This window comes from Microcaecilia unicolor, chromosome 3 (assembly GCF_901765095.1).
Source record: "Microcaecilia unicolor chromosome 3, aMicUni1.1, whole genome shotgun sequence".
Taxonomy (NCBI): Eukaryota; Metazoa; Chordata; class Amphibia; order Gymnophiona; family Siphonopidae; genus Microcaecilia; species Microcaecilia unicolor.
Window position 1 is genome coordinate 306,821,964 of NC_044033.1, and position 21,556 is coordinate 306,843,519.

The 21,556-nt window shown below is 42.7% G+C and overlaps 1 protein-coding gene across 2 annotated transcripts in view; it reads left to right on the forward strand.

Moving 5' to 3' along the window:
* SMAGP (small cell adhesion glycoprotein) overlaps positions 1–21,556 on the forward strand; it is an 86,284-nt gene that overhangs the window by 63,977 nt on the left and 751 nt on the right. The window lies entirely within an intron of this gene.

The window sequence follows — 21,556 nt, forward strand, 5'->3', positions numbered from 1 at the left end:
ATTCAAAGTTGTTAAATCGCAGGAGGATTGTGAAAAATTACAAGAGGACCTTACAAGACAGGGCATCCAAATGGCAGATGACGTTTAATGTGAGCAAGTGCAAAGTGATGATGCCTGTGGGAAAGAGGAACCCGAATTATAGCTACATGATGCAAGGTTCCGCATTAGGAGTCGCCAACCAGGAAAGGGATCTAGGTGTCGTTGTTGATACATTGAAACCCTCTGCTCAGTGTGCAGCAGCGGCTAAGAAAGCAAATAGAATGTTAGGTGTTATTAGGAAAGGGATAGAAAACAAAAATGAGGACAAAATAATGCCTTTGCATTGCTCCATGATGCGACCGCACCTCAAATATTGTGTGCAATTCTGGTCACCACATCTCGAAAAAGATGGAGTGGAATTAGAAAAGGTACAGAGAAGGGGAACGAAAATGATAAAAGGGATGGGACGACTTCCCTATGAGGAAAGGCTAAAGCGGCTAGGGCTCTTCAGTTTGGAGAAAAGATGGCTGAGGGGAGATATGATAGAGTTCTATAAAATAATGAGTGGAGTGGAACAGGTAGACGTGAATTGCTTTTTTACTCATTCCAAAATACTAGGACTAGTGGGCACGCAACGAAGCTACAAAGTAGTAAATTAAAAGAAAGTGGAGAAACTATTTCTTCACTCAACGTGTAATTAAACTCTGGAATTCGTTATAGCAGGGTTTAAAAAAGGTTTGGATAGCTTCCTAAAAGAAAGGTCCATAAGCCATTATTAAGCTGGACTTGGGGAAAATCCACTGCTTATTTCTAGGATAAACAAAAAATGTATTGTAGTGTTTTCGGATCTTGCCAGGTACTTTTAACCTAGATTGGCCCCTGTTGGAAACAGGATGCTGGGCTTGATGGACCTTTGGGCTGTCCCAATATAGCAACGCTTATGTTCTTACATAATGTATTGAAAGTGATAAAAGAAATTTAAAACTTAATCTTAAGTCTGACAGATATTGGTTCAAAACCTCCTGCTTTCATATTCAAATGTAAGAAATAGCTGTGAATCAAAAGCTTAATTCTAAGTTGTGCTAAAATCATTAAACCGATACTGAAGGAAAAGATTGGATGCATCATTAAGGGGGCCCTTTACTAAACTGCAGTAAAAAGTGGCACGCTAAGGCCATTTTTCCAGGTGGATAAAATGGCCGATTTTTCTATTTCCAGCACTAACAGCCATGCGCTAATTTTCCTATTGGCGCTTGGCCATTAGCGAGTGAGCACTTACCAACACCTATTTTGTAAGCGGTAAGGGCACACACACTAATAGGTTCACGTGCAGCGATGTAGCTGCACTAAGTGCGGTACATGCCTATTCTTGGTCCATAACTTGCCTCCGGTGCAGGAGTGTGTGCTCATGCAAAAGTTACTGCGGGATACCTGAGCGCCCCCCCCCCCTCCTCCCCCCCCCCCCCCCTCCCCCCCCCCCCCCCCCCCCCCCGTGGTAAGCATACGTCAGTGCTTACTGTAGCTTAGGAAAAGGGCTCCTAAGCTAGTTGGAATTGCTACTTGGAAACACGGGTCTGAGGTACTGATGAGTACACACTTCAGTTCATCTCCTTCCGCATTTTAATCCTCTTTTAAGTGATGGGACCTTCCCTCACAACATTAAGTTATCTTTATTTTTTATGCTAGTTTTTAGCAGTTTGTTGAAGTTTGAAGATACACACCACTGGGTAAGACCATCTGTGTCTATTGGTTCCTGCATGAATTTTCACTGTGATGTTGACCATATAAATCAAACCAATCAATGATTTATTATTGATGTTAGGCCTTAAAGGATATATCTTATTAAATTCATGTTTTTATATAAATAATACTGTTTTACCATATTTTGATATTTGTTTTTAACCTTTTGATGTAGTTTTTATGACTTGCACTATAAGTTTATGCATACGTGTTACAGTAATGTACTGCCCATATCGGGCATGTGTTTATAAGGACCCGGTAGCTTGAGTAATGAATAAAGTCTGCATTTCTACATGGCACATCCACCCAGTCCACACCTTGTTCAGTAGTACAGTAGCACAAGGTATTTCCCTGTCCCTGGAGAGGTTAACTCTAAGTTTGTACCTGAGGAAGTAGAGGTTTAGGTGACTTGCTTAAATCAAAAGGAGCAATAGCTGGACCCTAACCAGTAAGCTTAACAGAGTTGGCCCCAGAATAGACCCCTGAGGCACTCCACTATGTACCTTTTCTTTTCTTCTAATCAATTTCTATTTACCTTCACCATCTCTCACCTGTCACTTAACCAATTTCTGATCTAATTTACCATTCAGGATCCCATCCTCGAGCTGGTCAATTACTTTTCCTCATACCACATGCAGCGTATGTCCTCGATCCAGTTTTTGTCACCCAGTCAAAGAAGTCAATCGGATTCATTTGGCACAATGTACCTTTTGGTGAAACCATGTGGCCTCGAATCTTGCATCCCATTGGTTTGTAGGAAGTTCACTATTTCTTTCCTTCAGTAGCATTTCCATTATCTTTTCCACCTCTAAGGTTAAACTTACCAGACTGTAGTTTCCCTCCTCTTCTCTACTCCCACTTTTGTGAATAGGAGTCATGTCAGCCTTTCTCCAATCCTACTGAACATCCCTCATTTCCAAGGATCTATTAAACACATCTTTTAGAGGACATGCCAATACCTCTCTGAGCTCCCTCTGTATCCAGGATTGTATCTCCTCTGGTCTTGTGGCTTTGTGCACTTTCAGTTTTGCAAGTTGTGCACAAACACTGTCTTCGTTGAATGTTGTAGTATCTATACTGTCCCTAAATGTATGTTTGTCAGTCATATGTGGACCTTCCTTGGGATTTTCTTCCCAAAGCCTAGGCAGGAGGGCGTGGCCCAGAACAGGAAGCATAAACATCTGAGGCTAAGCAGCGAACGATGATAGTGGCAGCCACAGTTCTAGATGATGTGTTGTAGCTATCACCCACAAGCTTGATAAGATGCCTTGCACATTCATCTATGTCCTTGAGGTGTGGATTGAGGGGATTTTGCTCAGTAGAGAGGAAGGAGATGGAAGTTAGGCGTATTTCTAGGACTGTGTACATGTACTGTATGAACTGAAAGAAGTGGGCCAAGATGTTCGAGCTAAGCATGGCAGATTGGAAGACTTTCTTCCCAGTGTTATCCAGTATTCTTTGTTCTTTTCTTGGAGTTAAAATGTGTGTGGGAATTTGTGGAGGGTCTAAGAGGTGGTTCAGCTACCAACGAGTAGTGTGATAACTGAGGCTTTTCATTTCCTGGCACAGGCTGGATTCTGTACCTGAGGTCCAATCTCTTGGACATACGTAGAACAGAAAGTGGAGAGTGCCATATCTTGGTTTGCATCTCCAAAAGCACTTTGTGGATTGGAAGTGACATCTCTTGGAGCATCCAAGTATCTGAGTACCTCTGAACCCAGGGTCTTGTTCAGATTTAGTGGAAAGGTCAACGACTTTATCTTCTGCAGCATTTTTGGCTAAGAAGCATCCTCAAGTGAGAAACCGGACTCTGGTAGAAGGCAAGCCAGGAGATACGATGCTGAGTGATGGGGGTTGATGGCATGGAGATTTCTCCCAGGACATATTATGTAAGGATGCTAGGTTTGAGATGTCTTCAGAATTGGGTTCCAGTGTGAATAAGGGTATAGGTGAGTGAGAGGACACAGATGGAGTTCTGTCGGATTCAGCTGGTGGCTTTGTGGCAGCAGAGGGCAACTAAATTCTTCAAGAGTTGTATTAGATCACGTTGATGTTCCTGCTCTCCCTCTGTGTGTTGTGGCATCTATGCAGGGGGTTTACAAGGGTGTTAGATTTGCAAGGTAGATACAGTAGGCATATGTGAGCAGGAGCATCTCCACTTTTTCGCAGAATGGCTCCTTTGGTACTAGAGCTGCTTCTATGTTTGTGCCATGTGTGGTGCCCTGGGGAGCAAGGATAGCACTGTGTTGGTACCTTTGATGGTGCCAGCTGTCATTGTGATGGCTTCTCAAGGGTGTATCCAGTCGACTTGTAATTGTGCCATTTAGTGTGTGAATGTATGAAGGTGAGTGTATGTGGGAGTGTTGATGTGATTCGAGGACAGTCAGTCATGGACTTTGCTCGTGAGTCCAAGGTCGTAGGCTCCAGTTGCAACTTGGACAATCCTGCAAGTGTCAGACCTTCTATTTTCAAGTCTTCCCTTCCGTTTCCTCTGTGACCTTGGTAGTTTGCCGGGTTTTTGAAGCCTGGATTGGCCGCTGTCAGAGACAGGATGCTGGGCTTGATGGACCCTTGGTCTTTCCCAGTATGGCGGTGCTTATGTGCTTGAGCTCAGCACTGTGCTTGTGGATGAGGTGGTGTCAGCATAGGAAGAGGAGCCAGAGGAAGAGCTGCACCGAGTGATTGGTGCTGGAGGAGGATGTGGAGCCAGAGGTGCCTCTAGTTAGTGCTGTGATGTAGCGCAGCTGCCCTGCGTCACCAGAGCATCAGGTGATATCAGGGGTAGATGGGCCATTTGTGTCAGCTTTGAGCCTTACAAAATATAAATTAATTTAAAAAGGCTTTAAAAACTGTTTCAGTGAGCATTTGATATTTCTTCTTAGGGGCTAGTCTTGGACTGTTTGGATACTGTTGGATTCTGATGTTTTAGCAGATATTGTTTTGATGTATGTCTGTGAAGTGTGTATTATTATTATTAATATTAAATGTTCCCCGCTCAGGGTTGTAGATGTACAGGTTATACATTTTTAAAAAATAAGTAAGCATTTGGGTATGAGGCCTTTGGGGAAGGCGTGAGAACCAGGCTGCCATGCCGATGCATAGAGGGAGCTCACATTTGGAGGCTGTAATGATCTGCGTTGTTGAAACAGGGGTGCTGTCTCTGCCTCTAGAAAACTGCGTTTCTTTTTAGATATGCCCTCTGCTGCAGCAGGCATTCAAGAGCATCTTCGCACCCTTTCAGCAGGAGGCAACCTCATGGTCTGGGCTGAGGCATCTGACACACAAGCCCTGAGTATCGGACCTGGACATGTTCTTTGAACACTGCTGGCAGTTTTTGAAAGTGGGTTTATCCGTTTTCTCTTTTTCCTGTCTATCTGACATTGTGGTAAATGAGAGAGGAGTAAAATTGGTGTTGACGCGTTGAGTAGATGAAACAGACTGGCATCAGGGCCGGTGGACACTAGACAGAGGATTGCACATGCCCAGAAAAGCTTCTAGCCCTTTCTGGGCCTGCTAGGAGCAAGTCCAGATAGGCGCCGTCAGGGATGAAATCCTCTCTATGTGGCTGCCTTATCCATTTTGTACATGGAGATATGTAACTGCTCATTTTAGATAGGTCATTGAGACTGGAACTGAAACGTCTACTTTGCAATGTACTCAATTCTTTCTTTATTTTACAAAAGGCTCTGCCAAACGAAGTGCCTTCTGTAAACTATGGGCCTGATATTCAAACAGTGGCAGTGAGCGTTTTGCTCACCAATGACGGAGTTATTCCCGGATATTCAAAGCCAGGCCCTGTCTGGGCTTCGGCTTTCAATATCCGGTTATTTTTGAGTCGCCTAACACGTAGCCAAGCGCTGACTCTGCCCCCAATGTACTGGCTTTGAGTAAGATGCTAACTGCGAATTTCAGCTGAAAATTAGCATCTAGAGTGATTTAACCGGTCAGCGGCCTACTAAATCGCTTTGAATATCGGCCGGTATGAATGTGTATAAGTATATATAGACATAGACACCAACAGATATTTACCAGCATATCCACTGGGAGCAGCAATTTTACAAAGCTGCTCACTGAAAGGAAAAAAAAGGGCATCCCAGTCTCAAAAATTGGCATTGCTGTAGTAAGGAATGTTGCAGATTCCTGGCTCAGCAATACAGATAATGAGCCCCTGAGTGGTGTAGAACAAATAGATGTAAATCAATTTTTTTTTTTTTTTTTTTTTTTACTAGTTCCAAAAGTACAAAGACATGGGGACACTCGAGGAAGTTACATGGAAATACTTTTAAAACAAATAGGAGGAAATCTTATTTTCACTCAACGAATAGTTAAGCTCTGGAACTCTTTGCTGGAGGATGTAGTAACAGTGGTTAGTGTATCAAGGTTTGGACATTTTCCTGGAGGAAAAGTCCATAGTCTGCTATTGAGACAGACATGGGGAAACCAGTGCTTGCCGTGGAGTATTGCCACGATTTGGGTTTCTGCCAGGTACTGGGTTGGGCCGCTGGATGACTGAGGGGTAAAAGGGGCGATCAAGGAAGACAAAGACGTAGCGGAGAGACTGAATGAATTCTTTGCTTCGGTCTTCACCGAGGAAGATTTGGGTGGGATACCGGTGCCGGAAATGGTATTTCAAGCGGACGAATCGGAGAAACTTACTGACTTCACGGTAAACCTGGAGGCCGTAATGAGGCAGTTCAGCAAACTGAAGAGTAGCAAATCTCCTGGACCGGATGGTATTCATCCTAGAGTACTGATAGAACTGAAAAATGAGCTTGCGGAGCTACTGTTAGTGATATGCAACTTATCCTTAAAATCAAGCGTGGTGCCGGAAGATTGGAGGGTGGCCAATGTAACGCCGATTTTTTTAAAAAGGCTCCAGGGGAGATCCGGGAAATTATAGACCGGTGAGTCTGACGTCAGTGCTGAGGAAAATGGTAGAGGCTATTATTAAAAACAAAATTACAGAGCACATCCGAGGACATAGATTACTGAGACCAAGTCAGCACGGCTTTTGTGTGGGGAAATCTTGCCTGACCAATTTACTTCAATTCTTTGAAGGAGTAAACAAACATGTGGACAAAGGGGAACCGGTTGATATTGTATATCTGGATTTTCAAAAGGCGTTTGACAAGGTACCTCATGAAAGGCTACAGAGGCAGTTTGGAGGGTCATGGGATAGGAGGAAATGTCCTATTTGGATTAAAAACTGGTTGAAGGATAGGAAACAGAGAGTGGGGTTAAATGGTCAGTATTCACAATGGAGAAGGGTAGTTAGTGGGGTTCCTCAGGGGTCTGTGCTAGGACCGCTGCTTTTTAATATATTTATAAATGATTTAGAGATGGGAGTAACTAGCGAGGTAATTAAATTTGCTGATGACACAAAGTTATTCAAAGTTGTTAAATCGCGACAGGATTGTGAAAAATTACAAGAGGACTTTACGAGACTGGGAGACTGGGCGGCTAAATGGCAGATGACGTTTAATGTGAGCAAGTGCAAGGTGATGCATGTGGGAAAAAAGAACCCGAATTATAGCTACGTCATGCAAGGTTCCAAGTTAGGAGTTACGGACCAAGAAAGGGATCTGGGTGTCGTCATCGATAATACGCTGAAACCTTCTGCTCAGTGTGCTGCTGCGACTAGGAAAGCGAATAGAATGTTGGGTATTATTAGGAAAGGTATGGAAAACAGGTGTGAGGATGTTATAATGCCGTTGTATCGCTCCATGGTGCGACCACACCTTGAGTATTGTGTTCAATTCTGGTCACCGCATCTCAAGAAAGATATAGTAGAATTGGAAAAGGTGCAGCGAAGGGCGACTAAAATGATAGCGGGGATGGGATGACTTCCCTATGAAGAAAGATTAAGGAGGCTAGGGCTATTCAGCTTGGAGAAGAGACAGCTGAGGGGAGACATGATAGAGGAATATAAAATAATGAATGGAGTGGAACAGGTGGATGTGAAGCGTCTGTTCACGCTTTCCAAAAATACTAGGACTAGGGGGCATGCGATGAAACTACAGTGTAGTAAATTTAAAACAAATCGGAGAAAATTCTTCTTCACCCAACGTATAATTAAACTCTGGAATTCATTGCCGGAGAAAGTGGTGAAGGCGGTTAGCTTAGCAGAGTTTAAAAAGGGGTTGGACGGTTTCCTAAAGGACAAGTCCATAAACCGCTACTAAATGGACTTGGGAAAAATCCACAATTCCAGGAATAACATGTATAGAATGTGTGTACGTTTGGGAAGCTTGCCAGGTGCCCTTGGCCTGGATTGGCCGCTGTCGTGGACAGGATGCTGGGCTCGATGGACCCTTGGTCTTTTCCCAGTATGGCATTACTTATGTACTTATGGCTTGGCCACTGTTGGAAACAGGATACTGGGCTAGATGGACCTTTGGTCTGACCCAGTATGGCTATACTTGTGTAAGTCAAGCCTGCTGGCTCTTAAAAGGGTCATGGGGAGGAGGGAGGGAGGGAGGGGACTTGATCAACCTCCTCCTCCCCAAAATCTTACCAGAGATACCCTAGATGACTATTAACGAGATAGGTTAGCAAGCATCATCGGACTGCGGGGAGTGGGAGGGAGGGAGCGATGCTGGAACTGTGGGGGGGGGGGGGTGAGAAAAGGGGAGAAATGCTGGACTTCCAGGTGAGAGGGAGGGAAAACTCAGTGTTTCTCTACTGGAGTGAGAGGGAGAGGAATAGATGCTGGACCAGCTTGGGGGGGGGGGGGCAAGAGAAACTGAGTGGCTGACTGCCTGACTAGGAGAAGAAAGGGGGAAAGACTCTGGAGACCTAGGAGGGAGCCATACTAAACTGTGGGGGAGGGGCAGTGGGATGAGAGAGGGAGACATCCTGGCCCCAGGGTAGGGGGTGTGGGGAGGGAGAACTAAGTGCCACTCTGCTGGAGGTGAGAGGGATAGATACTGGACCTGGGGTGAAAAGAGACTGACTAGGGGAAGAAAGGTGGAAAGACCCTGGAGACCCTAGAAGGGAGACATACTGAACTGTGTGGGGGAGAGTGGAATGAGGAAGGGAGACATCCTGGCCCCAGGGTAGTGGGTGTGGGAAGAACGGAAGAGAGGAGAGAGACAGGGAGACAGATGCTAGATATGGAGGGAAAGGGATAAGGACACAGAGGGGCAACACTAGACAGGGTGGGGATAGGGACACAGGGGCAATGCTGATCACAGGAGGGGATAGGGACAAAGAGGGGAACTGCAGGCCAAGGCAAGACAAAGAGGGGAAACTGATGAATATAAGGGCTGGATTGGGACACTTTGAGGGCAGATGTTGAAACGAGGAAGGATAGAGACAGGTCCACAGAGGGGAGATGGTGGACACAATGGAAGAGGATGGTGGACATGGAGAGAGAAAAACTGTCAAATGGACAGGAGACATTGCATAAAACAGACACTGGGACCAAAGCAAATAAAAAAACAAAATGCTCAGACAACAAAGGTAGAAAAACATATTTCATTCAGAATTTATTAATTGTAATATGTCAGGTTTTGTAAATATGCATATGTGATATTTTGCATTTCAGTTTCAGTGTCTCTAGTATTGCTGTATGCCGAGTCTGACTTCTTGAAGTTTATAGTTCAGTTTTTTGCCTTCATATTTTTTATCAATGTCTGGTCCCTTGTGTCATATTTATTGCATTATGTGTTTTTCATGTGTGACCAAGGTGGTGGTCTGCTAGCATGTAGTATTTGCGTAGAGATCTTGTTGCTGTCCTATTTGTTTTGTTTTATTTGTTTCACTACATAGTGTATTGGTGTTTCTATGAGGATAAGTAGACTATATTCTCACATGTGGGTGACATCCACGTCACTCGGAGTGGAGCGCAACACCGGTAATTGGGAAACAAAGCCAGTACTAGGCAGACTTCTATGGTCTGTGCTCTGACCATGGCTGGACAGGATTTCAGCTTCAGAAGTTGGAGAAGAAGACCAGTGCTGGGTAGACGTCCATGGTCTGTGCCCTCATTGTGGCTGAATAGTCGTGGATGGGCTGGAGTGGAGCTTTGACGACAACTTCAGAAGGACAGAGCTAGGCAGACTTCTACAGTGTATGCCCTGAAAAGGGCAAGGTTAAATCAAGATCAGGTATCTTATCACATACCATATGTAACTCATCTTGTTGGGCAGACTGGATGGACCATATAGGTCTTTATCTGTCATCATCTACTACATTACTAAATGAATAAAACATATATTTTAAAACATGCAAATAAAAAACATAGAATGCTTAAATACCAAAATATTAGTAATATGTTTGAATACTTTTAAGTTACTAAATATATGGATCACATGTATAAGTACATAAGTAATGCCACACTGGGAAAAGACCAAGGGTCCATCGAGCCCAGCATCCTGTCCATGACAGTGGCCAATCCAGGCCAAGGGCACCTGGCAAGCTTCCCAAACGTACAAACATTCTATACATGTTATTCCTGGAATTGTGGATTTTTCCCAAGTCCATTTAGTAGCGGTTTATGGACTTGCCCTTTAGGAAACCGTCTAACCCTCTTTTAAACTCTGCCAAGTTAACCGCCTTCACCATGTTCTCCGGCAACGAATTCCAGAGTTTAATTACGCGTTGGGTGAAGAAAAATTTTCTCTGATTTGTTTTAAATTTACTACACTGTAGTTTCATCGCATGCCCCCTAGTCCTAGTATTTTTGGAAAGCGTGAACAGACGCTTCACATCCACCTGTTCCACTCCACTCATTATTTTATATACCTCTATCTTGTCTCCCCTCAGCCGTCTCTTCTCCAAGCTGAAAAGCCCTAGCCTCCTTAGTCTTTCTTCATAGGGCAGTCGTTCCATCCCCGCTATCATTTTAGTCGCCCTTCGCTGCACCTTTTCCAATTCCACTATATCTTTCTTGAGATGCAGTGACCAGAATTGAACACAATACTCAAGGTGCGGTCGCACCATGGAGCGATATGACGGCATTATAACATCCTCACACCTGTTTTCCATACCTTTCCTAATAATACCCAACATTCTATTCGCTTTCCGAGCCGCAGCAGCACACTGAGCAGAAGGTTTCAGTGTATTATCGACGACGACGCCCAGATCCCTTTCTTGGTCCATAACTCCTAACGTGGAACAAAAGCATGATTACATAACAATCAAAATTGGCAAGACAAAGTCCAAACAAGGTGACAATATAGACAAATGATGCCCCCTCATTTTCCTACAATCCCCAGCCTACTAACACCCCCACCCCATTGACCCCTTACAATGACACAGGTTCTCCACACGTTAAAAACAAAAGCTTAAGGTCCAGATAGAGAGCCAGCTGAGCCGATTACATTTCCGTGTTCAAAAAGCTGGTGCGCACTCATCGATAAAGTACCCAAGTATGGGGTCCATAACTTAAATCTCTTTTTGGCCTTAGGCCCTCTGGTATCCACTGTATGACGCTCCATGTGCAAAGGTTTGTGTATTTGATTCTGCCATTGTGTTATGGTTAAGGCATTTTCCTTAATCCATTGCAATAAAATGCAACATTTTGCAACCAGGGTAGCTTTATGGAAAAACAATACAGAGTTTGAGTGCCCTCCAGTATAGAGTCCATATTATCCGTGAGACAACGCTGTAGGGTAGGCTCCCACTGGTGGACATATATTTAACCGAGCTGTATCTACAAGGACCTCTAGTACTGACGAATAGGTTCACGGTCCCATATGTGATACTTCTATGACACATCCATGGTGCCACACTTAAGTCCCATCCGACGGGAGACAGATCTATTTCGCTCGAGAAAGATGTATATAGATGTGCATAACAGATTTGCAGTGCAGTTCTTGGAAGATGTTGCCAATTTAGAGCTCTCATTCAGGCTGACCAGAAAATCATCCATAGAATAAGGACCAAAATTACAAATCTACTTGTCCAAGATGGTCGACAACTTAGTAGCTCCCAAAGGTTTCTGAAAGCCATCATGGTAACGACCTAAATATTACTAAATAAGTTAACAAAATGTACGTATTACAAACAGATAAAACAAAAATAATAAAACATTTTTTAAAACATTTTTTAAATATAAAACTAAAAAGGTGACCAGGATTGAATGCATAATAATTGAACATATAAACATAGAAAAAGTAAACAAGTTACAATACATAGTATAATAAAGTACATTTTATACATACATTCTATAAGAATTTATATATCATAGTTGTCTAAAAGGTTAACCAACAGAGAATGGATAATGGTCTGTTGTAAAGCAACAGCAACAAAAGAAGGGTGGGAAAAACTATGTCAAGCGATGTGCAAACTAGAAACAGTCTTTATTTGAAATGACCCAACATTGGCCGCTGTGTTTTGGCTAGACAGCCTGCATCAGGGATCTGCAAAATACATAAAATCAACTAATAAATAAAAATATAAATACATTACAATATGCATAAATGCTGAGATAAAGTTAATAACACAGAATGTGAATGGTTGTATAAATAATTAAATAAATAGCTGCAGAAGGATAAAGTGACTACAACATGAAAGACTTCATGATAAAATATTTAAACTGACATTACAATATGCATAAATATTAGAATTAATAAAATTAATAACAGAATGTGAATATGTTTAAATAATTATATAATCAAATAACCGCAGTTGGCTAAATTGGCAATATAAAATGAGACTTCATGATAAAACATTTAAACTAATTGAAAACTGAGCGATTGATTGTAACAAATAAACGCAGATAAAAAAACAATTATCCAATTGTGATAGCTTGAGTAAACAAAACCTACACATTGTGAATGTAAGGTTGAAAATAAATTGAAAAAAACATACCTATTACGATGGGAAAAGCTGACTAAATGGTAAAAGCATAGCTCCACAGAAAGGATAAAATACTGGAATGCAACCTGTCACACGTGTGCAATGGTATGAGAAATAATTGGAAAATGAAATGACAAATTATGCCAATCTGGCAACAGCATTTAGGGTGTCGCTATTGTAAAGCAAAAAAGTTAACATCAGGTATGAGTGAAAGTCTAAAAAGGATGAGATACATAGTTCTCTGACTCTTAAAACTATGGTCAAAACAAAAGGTGTGGGTGATTGGAAAAACACTGACCTTATCATATGTGTGGAAACACGAAATTGTCAGGTATTGTGCTGAAAACAGAGGTGTGTAGGCAGTGGTGTGCTAGAGCAGGCTCTCACAGGCTCGCAAGAGCCGGTTGTTAAGTTTTTAAGAATTTTGGGAGCCGGTTGTTAAAGTAGAGCCCTCCATGGCTACTTTAACAACTGGCTCCCAAAATGTGGGCTTGGGCCCCCTGCTGAATTCTCTTTTACTTTGCTGGTGGGGATGCTGAGCCCTGCCAGCCAAGTAAATAGACTGCTGCTGCTCCCCGCTCTTTGTTTCCAGCTCTGAGCAGCAGGCTGGGACTTCTCCAGCATGTGTGAGAAGTTTTAGCATGCTGCTCAGAGCAAGACGTTGGGAGTGGTGGCAGTCCATTTATTGGCTGCCAGCAAAGGTATGCCTAGCGTGCCCGCACGAAGGGAGGGAGGAGAGAGAGGCAAGTGTTGCTCCCCCCCACCCCAGCCACCCCTAGCCCTTCCAACTGGAGAGCTGGCTACGTCCGGAGAAAGAGCCTGTTGTTAAAAATTTACCAGCACACCCCTGTGTGTAGGTGATGTGTGCAGTCTGGAAACGGAATCTAAACTTGCCATTATAATAGTAAACATGCAGATTGAAGGTATGTGATGAATTACTTCAGATATATAAATACAGTGTTATAAAAAAGTACCATACCTTGAGAGACTCGGGCCATTAGCAATAAAGGATGTATATGTGCATGGACAAAAAAAAATCATAAAATGCTGGAGGAAGTGACATAATCTGACCTGGTGGTAGTCTAGTTCTTTTCCTCCAGCCTGCTCCTGAGCCAATCTCTCTTTGGAAGAGTAGCCTAGTGGTTAGTGCAGTGGACTTTGATCCTGGGGAACTGAGTTCGATTCCCACTGCAGCTCCTTATGACTCTGGGCAAGTCACTTAACCCTCCTTTGCCACTGGTACAAAATAAGTACCTGAATATATGTAAACCATTTTGAATGTAGTTGCAAAAACAAAACCTCAGAAAGGGGGTATATCAAGTCCCATTTCCCTCCCTTCCCTTTATCTGCATCCATCGGAGGATTTTCTGTACGGGAGTGACAGGCATTTGAAGAGAATTAGTGTCACTATAAGGAAATCCTGACATGGTCCAGGAAAAGAGAAGGATAAGTCCTCTACTAAGACCCCAGCAAAATCTGTGCGCTGCCATCTTCTGTCAGTCCTAGCGTCAGAGTCTGATTGTGCGCTTTCTGTAACCGATTCCCTGCGAGGAAACGAGAGTGCTGCCAGGTGTTCACAACAATTGAAGCACTATTTTGCTGAGATAAAGGAGAAAATTAAAGCTTCGCAAGTGGAACTGATTTTGGCCAAAGCTCGACAGACTACTCAGCTGATGTATAATGAGGCCAAGGTCTCTGTATACCAAGATCTTTCCTCATATACCTCATATACTTTGCAACTGCAGAAAGTGCTGAAACCTGTTCTGGATCTTTTGTCCTCAGCATATCTTTCCCTTTGCCCTGAACTTTGCTGTGGTAGGTAAAGTGCATTGGGTCTGCAAACTTGGGGAAGCATGAAAGATTTTACATGATGCAGGTCTGGCTCCTACATTGCATCCCCCGAGTACTGTTGCGTCAGCGACACATGAGAAATTACAACGTTAGCAGCGGGTGGAGAATGCTCAGAAGAAGCAGCCTCATCTGGATCTACTGTGGGTCCTCTTTGACTGTTGGGTATTGCTTTCTTTGGACTTGCTGCAAACATCTAAAGTGGGGGAGGGGGTTGAGGATCAGTTTATGATGACACTGTTTCAGCTTTGAATTGGGGTATTTGAATTCATTGTTGTCTGTTACTCTAGTGTAGATGTATTTGTTTTGATGGGGTGGGGGGGAGATTTTTGATCTACTTGTTTAGGGTGGTATGATTGTGGAGTGACTATGGAGGGAGTCTGGTTGTATCTGGTCTGGGGACTCATGCCCTTAACTGCCCATCTCTGGGTTGGTTGGAGATTGCAGGGATGATAATGGATGTGTGACTGGGTTAGATGGGGAATTGGATGGGTGGTGGTGTGGTTTGGGAGGGGGAGGGCTGGAGTGGAGTTTTTTTAGGATGCTGGGGATGGGGGGGGGGGTTGTTCTGGTGCCTTTTTTTCCCACTCTCTTTTTTTTTTCCTCTTTACTAGGTGCTTTTGACTACTTGCTTTTCTGAGTCTTGATGACTGATTTAAAGCTTTATACTTACATTGTTAAGGGTTTAAATTTCCCCATTTCCGGAGTAAGAAATACAAAGTTCATACATGATAGAGTAAATTATAGAGTAAGTTAGACAGTAACTTATAAAGTTAAACAATCAAATATAGAAAGTTCATTTCAGCATGAGAAATAGAGTGGTAGTGCATTAATGTTCATTAGTGACAAGAGTGGCTGAACCAATCATGTGTAGAGAGTTTGGTTTTGCCAAGTTTTGGTAGAGTTTCATTGTCTAGTATTTAGGATGGATCCTTGTGGTATGTCTTTTTGAACACTCCCGCTTTCGAGAGTTGCTCCAGGTGCAACCTCATGTTTTGTTTTGTTTTGTCTTGTTCTTTTTTACAAGAAACTCATTTTAAAGCAGTATGAAGGCTTACGGTCCCATTCTAAATACCCTTTAGTGTATTGTGCATTCGATATACATGGTGCTAAGAAACGTGGAGTGGCAGTTTTGTTTCATGTGGCTATCCAGGTGCAACTTCTACATGTTAAATGAAACACTGATGGCCGTTATTTATTTTTGCATGTACTAATAGAAGGAGGTGACTCTTGCTAGTGTTTATGCTCTCAATGAGCATCAAGATCATTTTTTTTTTTATCAACTCTTGTTGGCTCTGCAGACTTTTGCTAGGGACCGGATTATTTTGGCTGGGGATTTTAATGGCACCACGCAATCTGGTTTAGACCACTCTGTTCCCCCATCTACTGATTATAAATTGTCTAGGGCTCTGGGTCATTTGGTTGAAAGTTTAGGATTGTATGTTGTCTGGCAATTTGGTCACCTGTCTGTTCGAGACCACATATTTTATTCTCATTCACATGCTACTTGTTCACATTTAAATTATATTTTTTTTGGATAAAACATATCTGATGTGGGTTGCTCTTCCTCTATAGGGAATCTCGGATCATGCTCCGGTGTGGGCCACCATCCCCTCCCTATGTGAGGAGGTTAGGGAACATAGATAGACTTTTAATAATGTTTTGTTACAAGATTCTGAGTTATACAAGGATTTTATCAGTTATGAAAGAGTATTTTGATCTTGATATGAACTCTGGACCTTCATTGGGTATTGTTTGGGATGCCTTTAAGGCTGTTTTTCTAGGTGCTTCTTGCTCCAAAAGGCTAGTCAGTGAACCAAGGCGCAACGAGTACGTTTGGCTCAATGTTTAGAACAGTTGGGACTTTTGGAGGCTTGGTATAAGGCCTTTGGGTCAGTGTCGGACCTTTGAAAGCTTCAGGCTGTTGTTTTAGAGTTAGCCGCTCTTTATGGTGACCATCTGAAGTTTGTTAATGCACGTTTAAAACAAACTCATTATGAATGTAGTAATAAGCCAGGTCGCCTTTTAGCGACAAAGTTGTAGATGGTGAGGGCTGATAGGCAGATTTTGCATCTCCAGGACTCAGGAGGGTTGTTTTTTGACTAAATCTTCCCAGATTAGGGAGCGTTTTCATCATTTCTATCAGACTTTATATACAGTGGATGATATGATCTGGTTGGAGGATATGGACAGCTGTTTGGCTGCTCAGGCTTTGCCAGTATTGTCCTGTCAGCAGAGGGAGATTTTGTAGGCTCCAGTTACTGTGCGGGATGTTTTACAGGTTATCAAAGATCTGCCAACTGGGAAATCTCCTAGCCTGGATGGTTTCACTAATGAATTCTTTAATTCTTTTGCTGTAGAGTTGACTCCCATATTGATTTTAATTATTAATTCTGTTCGGAACGGTGAGTCATTGCCTCTGTCATGGATGGAGGCATGACTGGCTGTTATTCCTAAGCCTGATAAGGATAAGACAGACTGTGCGTTCTACTGTCCTTTTTCTATCTTGAATACTGATGTAAAATTTTTGGCTAAAGTATTAGCCAATTGCTTGACTGGGCTTCCTACCTTGATCCACTTGGACCAGGTGGAGTTTGTGGCTCAGTGGCAGGAGATTTTATTTATTTATTTATTGCATTTGTATCCCACATTTTCCCACCTATTTGCGGGTTCAGTGTGGCTTACAATACATTGTGAGTCATGGAATTACATTGGTTACAGTATGGTTAGGGGTTATATTGAGAAGAGTTATGGGAAGACAGTCGAAGTCAAACATGTTTTGGGAAAACAAGTCAAAGTCGAACATAGTTTGGGAATGGAACAGTAGAATGTAACAATGGGGAAGTGATCGGCGATAGAACAATGGCGAGAGAACATTAGGGTATAACAGTTCCATCTGTGGGTAGGGTTTTAAGTGTGGTGAGATTAAGGGGAAGAGAGATCAGAAGAGAGTGTATTGCCCTATCTCTGTTAGTGCGTAAGGACTTCATATGTTTTGATTCTTGCCATAGCTTTTCTCGAAGAGGTGAGTTTTCAATAGTTTGCGGAAGTGGGTTAATTCATAAATCATTTTCAGGTTGCGTGGTAGTGTATTCCAGAATTTCTTGCTTGTGTAAGAGAAGGTTGAGGCATGCAGTGCTTTGTATTTTATGCCTTATGGAGATTGAGGAAAGTTCGGGATGATCTTTTGGCATTTCTGGGTGGCAGGTCTATTAAGTCAGACATGTATGCAGGGGCCTCACCATGAATGATCTTGTGGACCAAGGTACATACTTTAAAGGTGATACGTTCCCTGAGTGGGAGCCAGTGCAGTTTCTCATGTAAGGGTTTTGCACTTTCGTATTTTGGTTTTCCGAAGATGAGTCTGGCTGCTGTATTCTGGGCTGTTTGAAGTTTCCTCAGTATTTGTTCTTTGCAGCCTGCGTATAGTGAGTTGCAGTAGTCCAGATGACTGAGTACGAGTGATTGCACTAGGCTGCGGAAGACAGATCTTGGAAAGAATGGTTTTATTCTTTTCAGTTTCCACATGGAGTAGAACATCTTTTTGGTTGTGTTGTTCGCATGAGTTTCGAGTGTTAGGTGGCGGTCGATAGTGACTCCAAGGAGTTTTAGAGTTTCTGAGATTGGCAGATTTAGTTTAGGTGTGGTAATAGCGGTAAATTTCTTCGTGTTGTATTGGGAGGTAAGTATGAGGCATTGAGTTTTTTCTGCGTTCAGTTTCAATCGGAATGCATCTGCCCAGGTATTCATGATGTGTAGACTTTGGTTGATTTCATTGGAGATTTCATTAATGTCTTGTTTGAAAGGGATAAATATCGTTACATCATCTGCATATATGTAAGGGTTGAGGTTGTGGTTTGATAGAAGTTTTGCCAAGGGAATCATCATTAGGTTGAAAATAGTTGGAGATAGGGGAGATCCCTGCGGTACTCCGCATTCAGGTGTCCATGTAGCAGACGTGGTTGAATTTGATGTAACCTGATATGAGCGTGAGGTTAGGAATCCTTTGAACCAGTTTAGGATGTTGCCTCCTATGCCAAAATATTCGAGTATGTGTAGTAGGATTTCGTGATCGACCATATCAAAGGCACTTGACATGTCAAATTGTAAGAGGAGTATATTGGTGCCGGTTGCAATCATTTGTTTAAATTTGGTCATCAGGGTAATTAGTACTGTTTCTGTACTGCGGTTTGACCGGAATCCTGATTGGGCATCATGTAGTATTGAGAACTTGTTGAGATAGTTTGCGAGTTGTTTGGTTACCATCCCTTCAGTTATTTTGGTTATTAGTGGTATAGATGCTACTGGTCTATAGTTAGTTATTTCGCTTGCGTTTTTCTTTGTGTCTTTGGGTATTGTGGTGAGTAAAAATTTTTCCTTTGGGAAAAGTCCATTTTGTAGCATGAAGTTCACATGGTTTGTTAGGTCTGTTATAAATTGTTGAGGAGCTGATTTCATGAGGTTGTTTGGACAGATGTCTAGTTTGCATTGGGATTTGGCGAATTTTTTGAGTGTTTTAGAGATGGAGTCTTCTGATATTAATTTGAATTTGGTCCAGATCCTATCTGCTGGATATATTCCGTCTTCAGGGTCTAGGCAGTTTAGGAGTGTGGCGTATTCGATAGGGCTGGTGGGTATTTTGAGTCGTAATTGTATAATTTTCTCCTTGAAGTATTTCGCGAGGTCGTCGACCCCTGGTGTATCTTTGTTGTTGTTTGTAACTGGTGTGGTGTCCAGCAGTTTATTTACAAGGTAGAAGAGTTTGTGTGTGTCTCTGTAGTTTGGGCCAATCATTGTTTTGTAGTGTAGTCTTTTAGTCTGTTTTATGGTATATTTGTATGTCCTCCAGAGTGATTTCCAGGCGTTCAATGTGTGTTCATCTTTCTTTTTGTTCCATGCGCGTTCTAACTTTCTGACTTGTGTTTTGAGTTCTTTCAGCTTCTCGGTGAACCATGGGTTTGATTTTTTTCCTATGTGATGTCCTGGTTTGGATTGGGGCAATTGTGTCTAATGTTGTCTTACATATGTCGTCCCATTCTTGGAGGAATTGAATGGTGTCCGTGTTTGTTGACCATTCATTTTGGTAGACTTGTCGCCAGAATGCTGTGGGGTCTATTTTTCCTCTCGTAGTGTATGTTGTTCGTTCCTGTTTATTGGCTGCGTTCGTACGTATTTTTCGCCAGTGGAGGGAGATATATGCTTTATGGTGGTCTGTTCATGGTGTGGGTGTCCATTTTGTGTCTGTGAGTAGGAGAGTAGAGTCTGGGTCGAATTTGTGTGTAATAATGTCTAGTGTGTGTCCTTTTTCGTGTGTTGGTTGAGTGTTAGGTGCGTGTAAGTCCCAGAGTTTTAAGATGGATAATGTGCAACGGACAGTAGACTTGCTTCATAGGTCTCAGGTATCCCAATGTGCCTCCTAGTGCTAGATGCAGAGAAGGCCTTCGATCGGGTCCATTGGGGCTTTCTTGATACGGTTATGGATAAATTCAGGGTGGGGCCATTTTATCACTCTTGGATTGTGGCTTTTTATGCTTCACCCAAGGCGTGTGTGTTAGGGTTAATGGTGGAAATCCTACTTTATTTTCTCTTTCCTGGGGGTACATGTCAGGGATGTCCCCTTTCCCCTTTATTTGCTATGGTTATGGAGCCCTTTCTGTGGCCATCAAGACTAACCCGGATATTGGAGTTTATGTAAGGGATTGGGAATTTAAAAATAGCGTTATTTGCTGACGATGTCCTCATCCCTTATGCGTCCTTTGGTTTTCTTCCTAATTTGATGAAAGAAATTACAGCTTATTCTGCTGTCTCTAGGTATAAGTTGAATGCAACAACTTCTACAGGTTTGGCAGTTGGGTTGGCACCTAGCTTGTTGGATACTCTGCAGAATTCCTTTCCTTTTAAGTGGATCTCTAAGGAGATTCGTTACTTAGGAGTTCAGCTCCCGGGTAACGTTCAGGACCTCTGTGGGGCTAACTATCCTCTTTAGAGGGCGTTGGTTTGGGATTTGGATCGTTGGGAGTCTGTGGAACTTTCCTGGTTTGGGAGGATAGCAGCCCTTAAAATTAATGTGCTCTCTCGTTTGCTGGATTTATTTCAGGTGCTCCCCCTCAGTATCCCTATATCTTTTTTTTTTTAATCTGGTCTGCAAGATCACCTCATTCGCTTTGTGTGGAATAAACGTCCTCGTCTACATCAAGGGTTTTTATACAAATGTAAGCAGAGGAGGGCTTGGCTGTCCCCAACTTGTTCTAGTATTACTGTTCAGCACAGGCTCATTGCGATTGAATGCTTTCACGCTGTTGAGCATAAGTTGTGGGTTCATCTTGACCAATATTTGGTGGGCCCTTGTTTGTTGAACATCTTATTTGGCTTCTGGGAAAGTGTATAGAAGTTTGCCTGGGGGTTTGTGCCCCACTATCTCTGCCACTTTTTTTATTGGTACTCATTATTTACCGTCTCTTATTCTTCTCTGTCTCAACATACCCCGATTGAGTGAGTTCTTTTGCTCCTTGGGCTCTTGGGGTCAGTTGTTTGATGAGGAGGAATTTGTTTCCTTTAATGTTCTTTCTGCCTTCAGCTGTCACCCTCTGACCATTATGCTTATGTTCAGGTGAAGCATTTTGAGTACTCTTGTTTCATTCTAGTATTTTGCGAGAGTCTTATTTGGAGGATTTGTGTAAGGATTTTAAGAGCACTTGGCGCTATGCTTTTTTGACTAGATGGATTAAGCTGTATGAGCTCCAGAGGGAGTTGCTGAGATTTCTGCTGATAATTGGCTTATTTTGGAGACGGCTCTGTTGAAATATTCCTTGGCCGTTTCCCTCATGGAAAATGCAATAAAGGTTTTTTTTATCGCTGGTACCTTACTCCAGCAAGGTTGCACCATACTTTTCCTGGTGTTTCTCCGAATTGTTGGAGGGGCTGTGCAGAGTTGGGCACTATGGGTTGTATTTGGTGGACCTGGGCTAAGGCTCGAGCATACTGGAGGGCCATGCAGTCTCATCTTCAGGTATGGCTCGGTTGCCCAGTGGAATGGTACCTGGCTGTATTTTTGTTGGATAAGAAACCTGCAGGTCTTACTTGTTTGCAATCTTTGCTGGTTTGGCATGCTCTTCATGCACCTCGCCTTAATTTGGCGAGACATTAGAAGCAGAATATTTTTCCTTCTTTGATACAACGAATTATC